Below are 14,542 nucleotides of genomic sequence, written 5' to 3' on the forward strand. Positions count from 1 at the left end.
TTCAGGCCACATTTGGCTTTCACGAATTTTAGTTATTTTGACGTTGAATAACGTCCTTCGGCAACATATAGGGGTGTAACTTCAGAAAACCGAAAATTTGAGCATGTAACGAAAAGTGGTTAGATTTTGACCGCTAATAACTTTGCCATTTATTGATGGATTTTCAAAATTTTTGCATGAATTGATCACAAATTTATCTACGCATCGAACGTATCTAAGGTTACTATTGATTTTCAACAACAAACTATTGAAAATTTGAGAAAAGTGAACCCATGTTTTATCCAGCCAATCACGATCGAGCGCAGTTTTGGACTTTTCCGTCGAGCGCCTGGCAGTATAAAAGTTATTTCTTCTTCCCATCTTCCTTCATTCTTCATCAACACCTCGAGGGGAACGCATCGGCAGAGAGCTGTGCAGTTTGCTCCGTTTGCGTTTTCCTTTAGTGTTCTTTGGCATGCCGAGCGCGATGGTCGGTGCCTCTTCGCGTGCGGCAGTTCGTTTACCAGATCAGAGACGGAGGAGCACAGCTCGGTTAACATTTTCGCTCAGCATTCTCTTCTCACAGCACATTCTCACGCTGTCGACCGCGCTAGACGGACGGACGCATCGACGACAACCGAGCAGCAGCGGCGGTAGTGGAATAATTTATCATTTCCCCAGTTCGGAAGCGGATGGGCGCCGACGACATGGCAGCAACGCGGTTTGGTTTTGTGAAATCAAAATTAAACAGCCCTGATTAGGGCTACAATTCTATATTCCACGTAAGAGTTGATTCGAATTCCTGCAAACATTTTGAAACCTACTTCGAGAGCACCGCCAGCAACCTAGAAGCAGCCGTGGCTCATTCGCATTTTCCCAGTGTGGTAGCGGATGGGCATGGCAACAACTGGGAATATTTTAACCGCTTGATGTAGAATCTATTCTAAATTCAAGATACGGTAACAAAAGCCTAAACTTATGCGCGCATCATAAATCTGCTTGAAATTTCTACAACTTTGAAAAATGGCAGGTTTGCTGGAAAATGAAAACTGTTAACCAGCGTTGCCAAATTTCAATAAGAATTTTAGAATTTCAAATATCTGTAATCTTTAGAAATTCAGGCCAAACATGTCTAAAGGTCCTATCTGCAGAAGAGAGGCTCTCTTTGGTTTCCCTCTCTTTCGTTTCCCTCTCTTTCGTTAATATCTCAGCTGTTTATTTGTTTTATGATTGTCTCCTTGCATTGAACGATGGTCAAAACAGTCGTCTTTCGATTTGTACTGCAAAAGTTGTTGAAAAGTGTACCATTACATTGCAATAATTGAAAGAAAAAGTGATCAAAGAGAGCCTCTCAAATGCAGATAGGACCTTTTGAAATGTTTGGCCTGAATTGTCATTCCTTACTAAACATTATAATATTGGTTAATCCTAAGCCTACATACTGATTTGGAAATGGCTAGTAATAATCATTTTAGTATATTTTAATACTCCGCTATAATAAATAATTGCAGATAAATTTGTATGGCATCGTTGAATTTTACTCTCCTCACATTTAACCAATCATGTTCGAGAGGGGAAGCCAGGCGATTGTGCCGTATAAAAGCAAACTGCTTCTTCTCATCTTCCATCATTCTTTCTTGACCCCTCGAGGGGATCGCATCGAAGGAGAGCTAGCCAGTTTCTCCGTTTGCGTTTTCCATCAGTATGCTTTGGCAAGCCGAGCGCGGTGGTTGCCGGCTGTTACGCTCTCCTTCGCATCGTTGTACGCGGCGCCAGTGGAGCAATCAGCCAGATCAAACTGGTGCGCGGCCACAACGAAGGCTTTCTTTTGTCCCGAGTTTGCGCAGCATCTCCATCGCAAAACCCCATCGGAGTCAACGCCACCGATGCCGTTTTGGATTTGGATGGCTACTGATTTCCATCTCATGCAAAAATTGAACACTTCTATGCCCATTTTTGCCACACAATCTAGAAGAAAACTGAACGATATCTAAAAATTATTAGTTATTTGATTAAGTATTGGTAAATTTAGTTCACCATCAGCAAAAGCTTGATGATTTGCATTTTTGAATGATCTGTTGGATTGCATAGGTTTTAATTCTTATAAAATGAACGGTTACCAAGACAATCCTGTTATAGGTAAAGATTATTAAATAGTTTTGACAAATTCGTTTATGAAAATATGTTAAAACCAACTACTACGCCGGTCAAGTCTTGTAGCGTCCATTCAAAATTTCAAAAACCTGCAAAAGCAGAGATATTGTGCGATAGGATCTGAAATCTGCATCAATCTGGCGTCAAACACGGCTCCAGCAACAACTCAAAGATGATTATTCGAGGATTTGACATTTCCTCGAAATGTGAGGTATGAAACCTAGAGATGCTATGCGGTGCTTCCTCCACCATCGACCGATGCTGACAGTATTTATGAGTTAACCATGTAGTTTGTCGGATAAACTTTGATTATCTACTAAGAATTATTGCATGATGGTGAAGTCGAGTCAAGTACAAGACACTGAAGATGAACTTACAGTTGAGGTTGAAATACGTATCTGTCAAAGTATGCAAATTCTTAGTGGAATTAAAAGGAACAGTACTTAACCCTATTGTCTTTTTATTCAATAATTGCATATTTTTCAAAACAGTAACACCAACCGATTCCAACCAATCTTCTGAGCTTGTTCCACAAACTTTCATCGGCATCAAGATGCATGACATGGCGACAAATCAATCTTCATTAACAACAAGATTGACCTATCACCATCTCCAATCAAACCAACAGTTCTTTTCAGGGCCACCGAAAATTCCGCTCAAGGATTAACTATCGAATCCATAGGGTCCGTTCAAATATTACGCAACACTGAGGGGGAGGGAGGTCTCGAGCTGTGTTACGCTTCATACAAAATTTCAAAATATCCCATATAGAAGTTGTTACGTGCGGGAGGGAGGGGGTCGAAAACTGCCAAATTTTGCATTACGTAATATATGAATGAACCCATATAACATACTCCACTATCAATCGCCGTCTACAATAAAACTAAACCAAATCAAAATTTCGCATCACAGTCTTTATCAATGTTAATTACAGCATTCAATAATCGAAACTAATTTATAAACGGACGTTATTCAACGTCAGACTTGCGGTCGTGTCTAGTATACAACCCCTCCAACTTTTTTGCTCAACTCCTACAGCATTGGTGTCAAAGAAGCAAATAACCAAAAAACATTGGAGAATATGATGCCGTTTTGAAAAATCCAACTTATTACGTATATTAGTGTGTTCCAGAACGAAAGCTATCAAAAAATCATCTTTTTAAGGTTTTTCTGATCACAAATGTGATAATTACACATTTTTCCTTCAACTTTATTGGCACACGTTGTTCGGAGAAGTTGTAGCATACAGGTATAACTTTCAATTTCTGCCGAAAGAATTAAGTTTTGACAAGTTTTAGTGTAGTTATGATTTTATGAAATTCAAAAATAGTCGAAAAACACAAAATTGATTTGATGCACCTCTTAATTTCAATGGTTTTTGCTGAAATTTTGACAAGTTACTCCTTTCAGAATGCCAATCAAAATATGGGGGTGGACTTGAGAATCAGAGAACATTTTTGAAAAGCTGGACAGGCCTAATCTGTACGTATCCACCATGCACGTTCTTCGAGTATAGTTAAGTTAATACTATAGTAGCTTTCACTACATTGAGGAGGACAATAGATTTTTCCTGCTCTCAGCGATCGATGCCGATGAGATCAGATTTTACATTTGTGTTTATTCTACAACTGGAGTGATGTGACGCAACTGGACTCGAATATCAAGGTGAGAAATCTCGACTCTTATGAGGAGGGTGGTGTGGGTGGGGTCTCCAGTTAGCCTAGTGGTTAAGGCTATGGATCGCCATTCCGGAGACAACGGGTTCGATTCCCGTTCCGGTTGGGAAAATTTTCTCGACTCCCTGGGCATAGTGTATCATTGTACAGTAGACGTTCGCTCGGTGCAAACGGTTTAACTGCAATGCTTTTTAACTGCAAGTCCGCTAAGTGCAACAGTTTTGTAGTTATCGCACCGCTATCTGTCAAAAACGAAACGTCATCAGAGTTGCGATGTTTTTCGGATGCACTACAGCTGCATTGCGATGTTTTTGAGTGCATTTCTGGCTGCGTCCAACAGCAATTGACAACTGTTTGACGGCTGTCAGTCGTTGCAGTTAGCGAATTTCATTCGGTAACTGAAACGTAAACATGTTGCACTTATCGAACGTCTACTGTACTTGCCTCACAATATACAAATTCATGCAATGGCAGACAAAGAAAGCCCTTCAATTAATAACTGTGGAAGTACTCAAAGAACACTAAGTTGAAGCGAGGCAGGCCAAGTCCCAGTGGGGACGTCGAGCCATAAAGAAGAAAATGAGGTGGCTCGTGTGTAAATCAAACGGAGAGTTACCTCATTCGTAGAATAAACACGATTGTGTCTGCGCAGTGATGCTGCCGTTTCTCTACACACTGTGTGCGCGGTATAATTGTCAGAAGGGTAAGTAGCTACCTAATCCAGTTTTAAATAAACGAACATCGTGGTTTTAACAATTCTCAACACTTAAATAGTATATTTGCAGTGTCGTGCAAATTGTGGTAAGTATCTTCGACTGCGGACTAGTAAATATTCAACTGTTCGATATCTAATAGAAAGATAAATAGAGCTTGGAATCATTTTTCAAATTAAAAGCGTTGAGTTGTGAAAACACGTAAATAACTCCCGAATATTTTTACAATCAGAGTCTGTCCATAAACTACGTGGACTCTTAGACCAACAAATTTGGAAAAAATGTGATGAAAGTTGACCAAAATTTCAAAAAAAAAATGTGTTTTTTTTTCGTCATTTCCGCTAAGCAAAAAGCATCTCAAAAATTATTTTTCAACGTACATTCAACCCTTTATAAGGTAGTGGCAACTATATTGCCACCTACACGCTAAGACCGCTCAGTACCTAGAACGTGTAAGACCTACTCATAAGGGCATGTATCCAGACTACACCAAAAATGTGTAACAGTAATACATTCACAAAAACAGCTCGTACACTCTTCTAGATGCGAAATGTCGATATTTTTTGTTTGCCAAGGTCACTAGTAAACCTAGCTAAATTGCCGTACATTTTTTTTTGCGAATTTCACGATTTTGTGGACGCAGGAGCTGATTTTGTGAATGTACAAGGGTTACACTACACATTTTGTATAGTATGGAAATTATGCACTTTAGTGCTGATCGGTTTTAGGGTGTACTGTTTGTATTTTATTCTGTTCTATACAGTGCCGGATTTAGGTGGGGGCCAGGGCCCCCACAAAATGCAACTTCACGAACAAAAAAATGCGAAGCAAGAAAATAAAGTAGTGCAAGAAATTGCTCTTGATTTGATTTTTGTCATAAGAACTTCGAATTACTGTCTACTGGCAAGATGTTTGTGGTATGATGTGATTCTTTTGAGTAAGACTGCAAATATTTGTCCATTTATTCATAAAATTATTAATTTTACCTTCAAAATTTATTAACATTTATTTTTTGTTGTGCATTTGCTTAAGAAAAATCACCGGATATCTTGAAAAAAAAATCTATGACTAAATTCTAGAGGAACTTCAAACCTCTATGAATTACGGAGTAATAAAGTTCCTGCTAAATTTGTTGAGTAAAAAAGCAAGATTTTTTCAACGTGTTGTACAAAATACAACAGAACGATCGCTCGAGGGTCAATAGAAAATTCTATTGGGAATTGTGTCAAAAATTCCATCAGGAACTTATCATAAATTTCCTCTAAAATTTCTTTAGTATTTTTAATTGGACTATTCTCTTTGATTCCAGGGTAATGTAGTAAATTCTTTTGAAAAGTGTTAGAACAAGTTCTTGTCAAGTGTTCATTCTTCATAGTGATCGACCAGCAACTTTTGCTGATTACAGCAGAGATCCAATATAAATTCTCTTTGGATTTCTTGAACATTTCAGCTATAAATTCTTCTTGAAGCTTTTCTATGAGCTCTGGCTTGAATTTAGACTAAATCTGGGATTCAATGCGGTGAATGCACTCTTGAAAATATTTTTCTTTTACTTTATATTATTTTTTTATCATTGCTTTCACGCTAGAATTTCAAGTCTGTTATAAATATTTTTTTTTTTTTTTCAAAGTGATTACGGCGGTAGCACACTGTGCTTATGTTCTAACACCGCACCCTTTCCCTACGTTTGCTTCTATGAGCCTCTATTTTTGTTTCAACACACAGAAGTACGTAGGCATATCGTGGCCCAAGTCGACACTGTTTTGGCCTGCGTTGAACAAAAATAGTTTTAATAAAAGTTTCCCCTTTTTTCTTTTTGTCAATTTTTTTTTTGTAGTATGGTCCATGTATTTAGTTAGGTTCTTGTCAATTTGTCAGTTATTCGAAGTAGATCTCCAATATGTAGTCAAAAAGTCAATTAAGTCATTCTGATCTGTTCTATCATAGCAGCTTTAGTCTTTGCTTTATTGAAGTGTAGTTTTATTGGAAATATGCTGAATATCGTTATTAAAAAGAGACGTCTGGAACTGTGTCCTGCTAGTTGTTCCGTCATGCACATACGTCATGTCTTAATAATGCCTAGGAGATTAACGAAAACACGTGTGTTCGGTCAGATGTCCATTGCGTAGAAAGTCAAGGAAAATAGGTTTCTTTATTGTCAGTTGTTATGTAAGCCTCGCTTGAAGCACTTCCCGTGAGAACCCTGTCATCTGTACACCAACTAATCCGTATATTCGTACACAGCTAAATACTATACTGCCAACCGGCGAAAAGCCTATGGGTAAATATTAAAAAAAAAAATGAATAATAATGCTGTCTAGCGCGTTGTTTTCTATCGGCCACTATTTTAGTCTAGTTCCCAACTGCAAGCTTTTTCCAATCTTATCGTCAATTGTCTTCTAGATACCCCACGGAATTGATGAGTAGTAAGTTCAATGCAGAGATTCCCCCCCCCCCCTCACACTCCCAAATTGTGGTAGGCCCCCGCTAAACATGCAAACCAGACCCACCCCCAGCCAAAAGCTCTAGCAGATGTGGACAAACCGGTGCTCAACGTGCCCATAGTGGCAACATCAAATATGTGGACTGTACAACAATAGTAGTTTTAATGAAATGAATACTAAGAATTAGGCCGACACTCGAAGTGACGAACTTTACAGTGCTAGTTGAGTAAATACACGAAAGATGGGTAACAACAAATGTGCACAAACAGATGCATAACAATATGCATGTAAAAAAAAGGCCGCAACTATCCATGGTGAATTTAAAATAATGACAGCGTAAATATAATGGAACAGACTCACCGAATTTAGCTCCAAAATGCCCCCTAGACGATGGTATTGTTCACTCTTTGTAGCCACGCGTTGTAGAAAATGAACCTGAAATGACAAGAAGACAATGGGCCGCCAAACTCCACAAAATGGCGGCCCGGAAATTTTAGTATTCTGTTTATAGCATTGTTGAGCATCATAGAGAGCATAATTTATATTCAGTTTTAAATATAGTTTCTTGTTACTATGCTAAGAAATAGAGAGATTCAAAAGTTTTTTTTCTACCTGCACCAGTGAACTTCTTGAGTGAACAGCATTCAACATCTAAAATTTAGATTCTAAATTGTTCATTCACTAATGCGATTTTCTTATCACCCTGCCCTGTCTTAATTAGAAGATATAAGTAATGCAGAGACATCCCATATGCACTCTTGCATTACATAATAAGGTTGGACCCTGCTGCAATCAATGTCGTTATGCTATCCACTCCTGAGTTTATAGTTGCTATAAAAATAATTTCGAAGAAGTGAAAAAGAATAGTACGAATCAACTTGTTAATAAAATGCTGCTACTATTACTATTACTACTACTCTTACTACTACTACTAACTACTACTACTAATACTACTATCAAAAGTGCAATAAGTGATCGTTGGCTTCCCAGTCTTGTTAGTAGTTAAAGGGTTAGTATAGACTGGTAATAAGCCCTGTCGGTCCCCCCAGCACTGCGCGTAATCAACTGTTGTTAGATCATGCGACAGCGATTAAGCGTATGCTGGAGGCATGACAAATCAAGCGTTTAATAAATTAAAGTCAATAAAGCAATGGTATGATTATTCAGATTCTATTTTAGTTTAATTTTGTAAAGAAATGCTTTAATTCAAAACCTAGTTACTTTTAAATACTATTCCATTTACTATTTCACTAATTTTCGTTACTATATTTAATTTAGCTAATCTATAATTATAAAAGACTAAAATTGAAATTATTTAAACCCATTTTCACTATATGACGACGCTTGATAAGCCATCGTCAAACCCATCACTCTTGGACAGGGAAGTCTGTTATAAATAATTCAACGAATATTGACATTTTGGCTAGTTCTGCTTATTGTTCTAGATTCACATTCTTCTATAACTACATCAATACCTTCATTTACATATTTGTATGAAACAATAATATTTTTTAGTTTTTTTTTTCATGTTATATGGGCAAAATTTATCTCCTTGTTAAAGGGCCCCCACAACGCTGTGGCCCCGGGCCCCCACATTTGTAAATCCGGCTCTGGTTCTATAACAATAGGGGGATTCACTTGACAGCGTAAACCGCTTATTAAAGTTTATTCTGATTAAACGTCGTGATCACCAAGGCAATCTTTGGTTATTTCATTCGCAATTTCATGAAACATTTCAAATAAACAGAAAATCATGGCTTACGCAGCAATTTAATCTGTTTGGTGAGTCCCCTTAATGTATTTCGAACTTCTTTTTTTAGGATTACTAAACAAAGCTTAAACAACAATTTGGGAGCTATTTGTAGTCTCAAAAATGGCTAATTTCGACCGCGTGAAGAAATTTAGCCCAAACTTATTGTAAAACTGTTCATTTGTTGAATATTTTATGAAATAGTTAAATTATGGGTTAGCATGAGCAGAACTACTCAAATTATATTATGAGTTGAGCCCTAATCCACACTAAAATCTCTTCCGGCTTTTTGTCGAAGTCAAGAGAAGAAAAGTACCCTAAACGGGCAGTGGCATTGTGGCAACAATATTTTCACCTAGATTTCTGCGAGTTTTTGTACATAATCATTCCATAATAGTATGCGTTGACAACTTTTCTAGTTTTCTCGGCCTTATAAAGGATTAAAATAAATATAAGATGTGAGTGAGTTACAGTAAAAATTTAGGCTCAATCAGAGCTTTGGTTACGGAGAATCAGTACTGTACATGTAACTGTACCAATCTTAAAAGACGTTTTGATGTTTCCACTAAGGAGGAGCGAAAGAACAGTGCACTAAGGGCCAGGATCTCAATCTAGCGGGACAAAATAAATTACTCCGAAACGAAGCATTTCCGGTACTTAGTGTTTTGTGATGATCAGGGGCAAGTCAAAATTCCACCACAGACAAACAGACATACTACTCAAATCGCAACCATCGCACGATTCAACGGTCATTTTGAAAATATAGTGTGGTTCGGAATGTGCTCGCATGTGTCATGGTGGCGCTGCTGTGCCAACATCACCTCTCAATTTTGGAGAGAAATGAACGCGACACCGATCAATGTTTACATAAAATGACTCAATCATAAACCCTCATTCAGTATGGTGTAGCATTGATTATACGTCGTTTTCAAAATTTGTTAATGCATTCATGTTTTATGAATCACGGGGAAACGAAATAACTCAAAATTAAGTACTTTCCACTCATCTTGACAGCTAAGTAAAACCAGTCAAAATTGAGTTATTCGCATAATACTCAATTTTGAGTGGTTTCACAATAACTTCGATTTGCGTTATTTTCACTTTTTCGCAATCACTAACTATTGGATTAAAACTACTCAAAGTGAAGTGTTGAGCTAGAGCTGATTTTGTCGAAAATTGATGAATAATGAGAATATTCATTGGTATATAATTAAGTGCAATCGTATGGCATTCAACAATTTTATTATTATCATAAATACTCCATATATAAATATACACTTCATATAACAATTCTATTTAATATTATTCATGATGCTGCTATCCGGATCTCATAGTTGTTCCTACTGGTGGCCGGCAAGTTTTCCGTTTCCATCGCTATCATCCTTCGTTGGAAATTCTGTTTTGGTGCGAAATCTCGACGTTAAATTTTTTATGCCACTTGAAAGTATTCACAACTTACCGATTAATTATAAATAGCGGATGATACAAATGTTCCGGCAATCAACGGACACATCAGTGGCGGACAATTCTTTCATGTCATGTTGGGCATGCGGTACTCCTTTTCGGCTCGGCGTTAGCTCTAAAAATCAATTAATACCAATTAGAACAATTTTAATAATAATGAGAATCAAAAAACTTACTCACAATGAGGCAGCTTTCAGTTGAAAACGTAATTTGATCTATTCACTTCAGGCAAGATGGCGCACGGCTGAAATTTTCATCCAAAACTAAGTACAAGTTCAATACTTAATTTTGGATACTTCGGAAGTGGGAGAAGTAAACAAAAAAATTTTCGAAGATGACAACTATCAAACTACTCAAAGCCAAGTGTTTTGATTGTTCTTCCTGTTTGATTGAAAAGTATTCAAAGCTGAGAACAAGATAGTATCCAAAACGATAGTCTTTTGAAAGTACTTAGTTTTGAGTATTTTTTATCTCGATTTTAAGTAGTTTCGATTCCCCGTGATGGATGGCGGCACGGGGGAGCCGTCACCTGATAAATTGTTACATCGAGCCGAGGGAAACAACACCTGCAAACGAATGCTGCGGATTGAGCATTATAGAGGGTGCTAGTGAGATGCCAAACGATGTTTTTGAAAGAAATTTCTTCTAAGTAATATGTCTGTTTGTCTGTGATTCCACAGCCTACTGTTTTGGAGTTATTTTAAAAATAAATTTCAATAGTAATATATCATTTTTAGCTGATTTTGGTGTTTTTAAGAGAAACTTTGTGAATTTAAAATATTTTCTGATGCAAATCTGTCATCTGAAGTTGGTGAAATATTTACATAAAAATTGAAAAAAAAATGGAACGCGATGAGATACGTAAAGTATCTAGCCGTGTACAAAATTTCAAGTCAATTGGTTTGTAATTGACTGAGTTATAGCGAAGAGTGCCCAAATTACCGGCCGCTGCCCAAGTAGTTTGCTACCCTACTGTATTTCAGGAGGGTTTATAAACAGAGATGCTGATGAAATTTGTTCGGAGTATTTATTTTTCTTCTTGTATCCCAATTTATTGCCTCATATAATTTCGCCAGGTTTTGGAGACGGGCTTGGTGGTTTAGTACAAGGTCTAGTAGCTAACGGGCATATCTACAATGATCGATTTCACATTATCGATTTTCTCTTTGTTTAATAACTTGATCGGCAAATAATTTTCCTTCCAACTTTCACATCACAGTGCATATAACGCCTACAAAGATGTCTGCCAAAGTTTTTTCCCATTTGATTTTGCTGGAAGTTCGGCACTGGTGCCGAGAATTGGTGCTGCACTAGGTGCAGTAAACTCGTTCAAAATCAACTGTCCGGCAGAAAATCTTCACAACAATCACTGTTAACAACAAGTTCACGCAATAAAGTATCTGATTTAAATGGAAGAAGTGGACGAAAACGGTCGTTTCCTTGTGAATTTAGGTATTGAACAACTTTGTTAACATGTAGTGCCGGGAATGAGGTCAAAAACCCTAAACCAAATTCTCAATTTGTTCTTTTTCAATTTTTCAACCAAAACTTTTCTTGCTTTGACATGTTGCATCTAATAATTTCAGTAGGAATACCGGTGGCAGCCATCTTGGGATTCCGAAGAACTTGCCCTTAAAGCTAATCGATACATTTCTCTAGAAACAGTTTCTCCAACAGTTGTGACAAAAATTCTAACACCGATAGAATGGCGATAGAAAGTGCAAGATTGCGTCAGAAATTTCTACGCATTTTATAAAATAGTTATTTGAGAAATTTTAAAATTGATGCCGCAAATTATTCTATATAAAATTCCACCAGAAATATTATTCAAATGAACTTCCAAAATATTTTAAATTGCGCACGACTTGAGAGATAATTGCAGAAACGGCAAATTTTGTGTAAATGGTGGCCTGGTTTCAACGCGGAACCATTCTAAACAAACTATCAAACAACAAAATGAAAGATCCGAAATTTATAACTTACATACGCAAAATCACACAATAGAAACAAGGTTACAGACAGACCCGTGTGAAGCACGTAGATAAATATGACTCTACCGGATTCAGGTTCGTCACTTTTTTAAAGCCTGTGCACTTTAGAATCGGTACACTTACAACCGGCTGCAGATCAAAAACGGTTTGACCTAGAAAAAAATGTTGTAAGAAACAAATGAAGCTTATCTATTGTAGTTTGTACAAAAATATAAAATATGCAGTCTTTATTTCTTTACAATAAAATTTTGATCTGATTGTGTAATTCATGCCATTTTCTTCTGCACAAACCAATTAACGTCGTTATTTGCAAATTTCACAGCATACGGTCTGGTATTTCCACAAGAAACAAACTTCTATAAATCAACGATATGCTCAAAACAAGTTACGACATTGAACTCTTGACAAATATGGTTTACAAGACCATAATCAGCGTATTGCCTTATTGTCCATTCACGCTATATTTGAAGCATAATTTAATACAAAGTATTTGTTTATGAGAAAAACATTTCCAGGGATCGTTTTTTTGATCAACAATTCCCTAATTCAAGTGACCTAACATAATTCATACCGAAATCTGGATTATTTTTGGAATTATTAGCAGTTTTCCCGCACAGCATTTGGAAATTAACAGTCATAAGCAAGCATGGGAAAACTCATTCGCTCAACCGAATGCTGGCGATGCAAACTAGCAAAAAGAACGCAAACAATCCAATACTGAATGAGAGCACGGCGCACTTAGAACGAACGCAGCACAAACGGCTCGCCACCGACGCCAACGAAGCGAATCAGGAGAGAAACAAATAGAGAGTGAAATGAATCAGCTTGCATCGGTGTATACGAAAAGAACGTTCGCTCTCTCAACTACCGAGTGGCATTCAGCTGATTGAATCAAAACGCACTCACTGATTCAATTCCCAGTACTGAATGCTTCCACTGAACGCTAAATGAACGTTCCAAAACGAATGCTCTCGCACCCGACTCAGAACGCAAACATTCGTTCAATATTGGTTCGTTCGCCTTCGGCACTCAGATTCGGTAGCGATTCATTCGGCCGCCGTTGCTGGCGTCGCACAGTGGGATCATTCTGAAAAAAGGCGATCAAAACCTCTAGGAGCCGTTAGATGACATTTTAGCATAAAGGTGTCTTTGGAAGATGTGTTAAGAAATATCGTCTCTATTTTTATGCATATTCACTGTATGGTAAAACTGTAGGGTGAACCCGAGCAAAAAAATATTTTTTCAAAATAATTTTTTAGAGGGTAGATGTCTTCAGCAAAGTTGAAGAACAAGTAATTTCAAGTATCTTTGCTGAAGACACCATATAGTTTGGAGTTCATTTTTTGGGAGAAAATATGAAAGTTTAAAAAACAACCTTAAAATCAGTTTTTTTAACTTTTCCATGGTTATATCGTAAAATTTCAACGTGATATGTTCTACAAGTTTGTAGATACTACTAGAATACACTATCTTGCCGAAGACACCAATTCTGTAAAATTGAAAATTGCTCCAGTAAACCATTTTTTTTGAAATTTTTTCACTATTTTCACTATTGAATATTGTTTGAATAGGCACTTTTTGGCAGCCGTGCTATCAAAATTTCAATGCTTTATCATGTCCAGAATAGACCAAAAGTGACTTAACAATCGGGTCTGATAAGGCACTTTGATTTCTGATGCTATTTTAATAGTCATTTTTCAAAGAAAATATTCACAAATTTCATACAAATTAATTAATACAAACTGAAAACTCACGAAAACTTTTCGACATTAATATTTGTTAATCCAAATTGTATTCTTGTTGAAATAGTCTGCATTTTTAACACTGTGGTTGACTTTACATTGAATATACGACAACAAATATCGCTTTTTAATTTTTTAGATGAGTTTTTTTAATACCAATTAAAAACTGTGTTTTTTTATCTATTTTTTTTATTGTAATTCCCAATGCATTTGTTTGTGTTAAAATACATACATTAATAATCAACTAAACAATGATAATTTTTATTTTTGATTTGCTATGTTAACATTATAACTTTGGTTAAAAAACTTAAACGGCGAAAATATAATGAATGCCTCTACAAGTTTTGTGTTGAAAATAAAAAAATAAAATAAAACGAGTGAAACATTGTTAATAGCCAGTATATTATTATTATTATTAATAATATTTATTAAAGACACTTTATCACTTATGTGGCATTCGTGTCTGGAGCCAGTATATGTTAGAGATATTCTAGGTTGTAAATCTTACGTCATGATGAAAATTCTTCACAGATATTTTATTGAAATTGGTTATGCTGTTTGATACTCTTTAAAATTTATTTTTTCCAGTTTTCAAGAACTGCGTTCGTTAGGTCGATTCCTGTCCATGA

At 36.6% G+C, this 14,542-nt stretch overlaps 2 protein-coding genes across 3 annotated transcripts in view; one reads left to right on the plus strand and one right to left on the minus strand.

Annotated features, from left to right (window-relative positions):
• LOC109424709 (sphingolipid delta(4)-desaturase DES1) overlaps positions 1-14,542 on the minus strand; it is a 429,300-nt gene that overhangs the window by 373,134 nt on the left and 41,624 nt on the right. The window lies entirely within an intron of this gene.
• LOC134284301 (calcium/manganese antiporter SLC30A10-like) overlaps positions 1-14,542 on the plus strand; it is a 365,099-nt gene that overhangs the window by 105,388 nt on the left and 245,169 nt on the right. The gene's annotated exons all lie outside the window — the stretch shown is intronic.

The sequence above is a fragment of the Aedes albopictus genome, chromosome 3 (genome assembly GCF_035046485.1).
Source record: "Aedes albopictus strain Foshan chromosome 3, AalbF5, whole genome shotgun sequence".
In the NCBI taxonomy this organism is placed as follows: domain Eukaryota; kingdom Metazoa; phylum Arthropoda; class Insecta; order Diptera; family Culicidae; genus Aedes; species Aedes albopictus.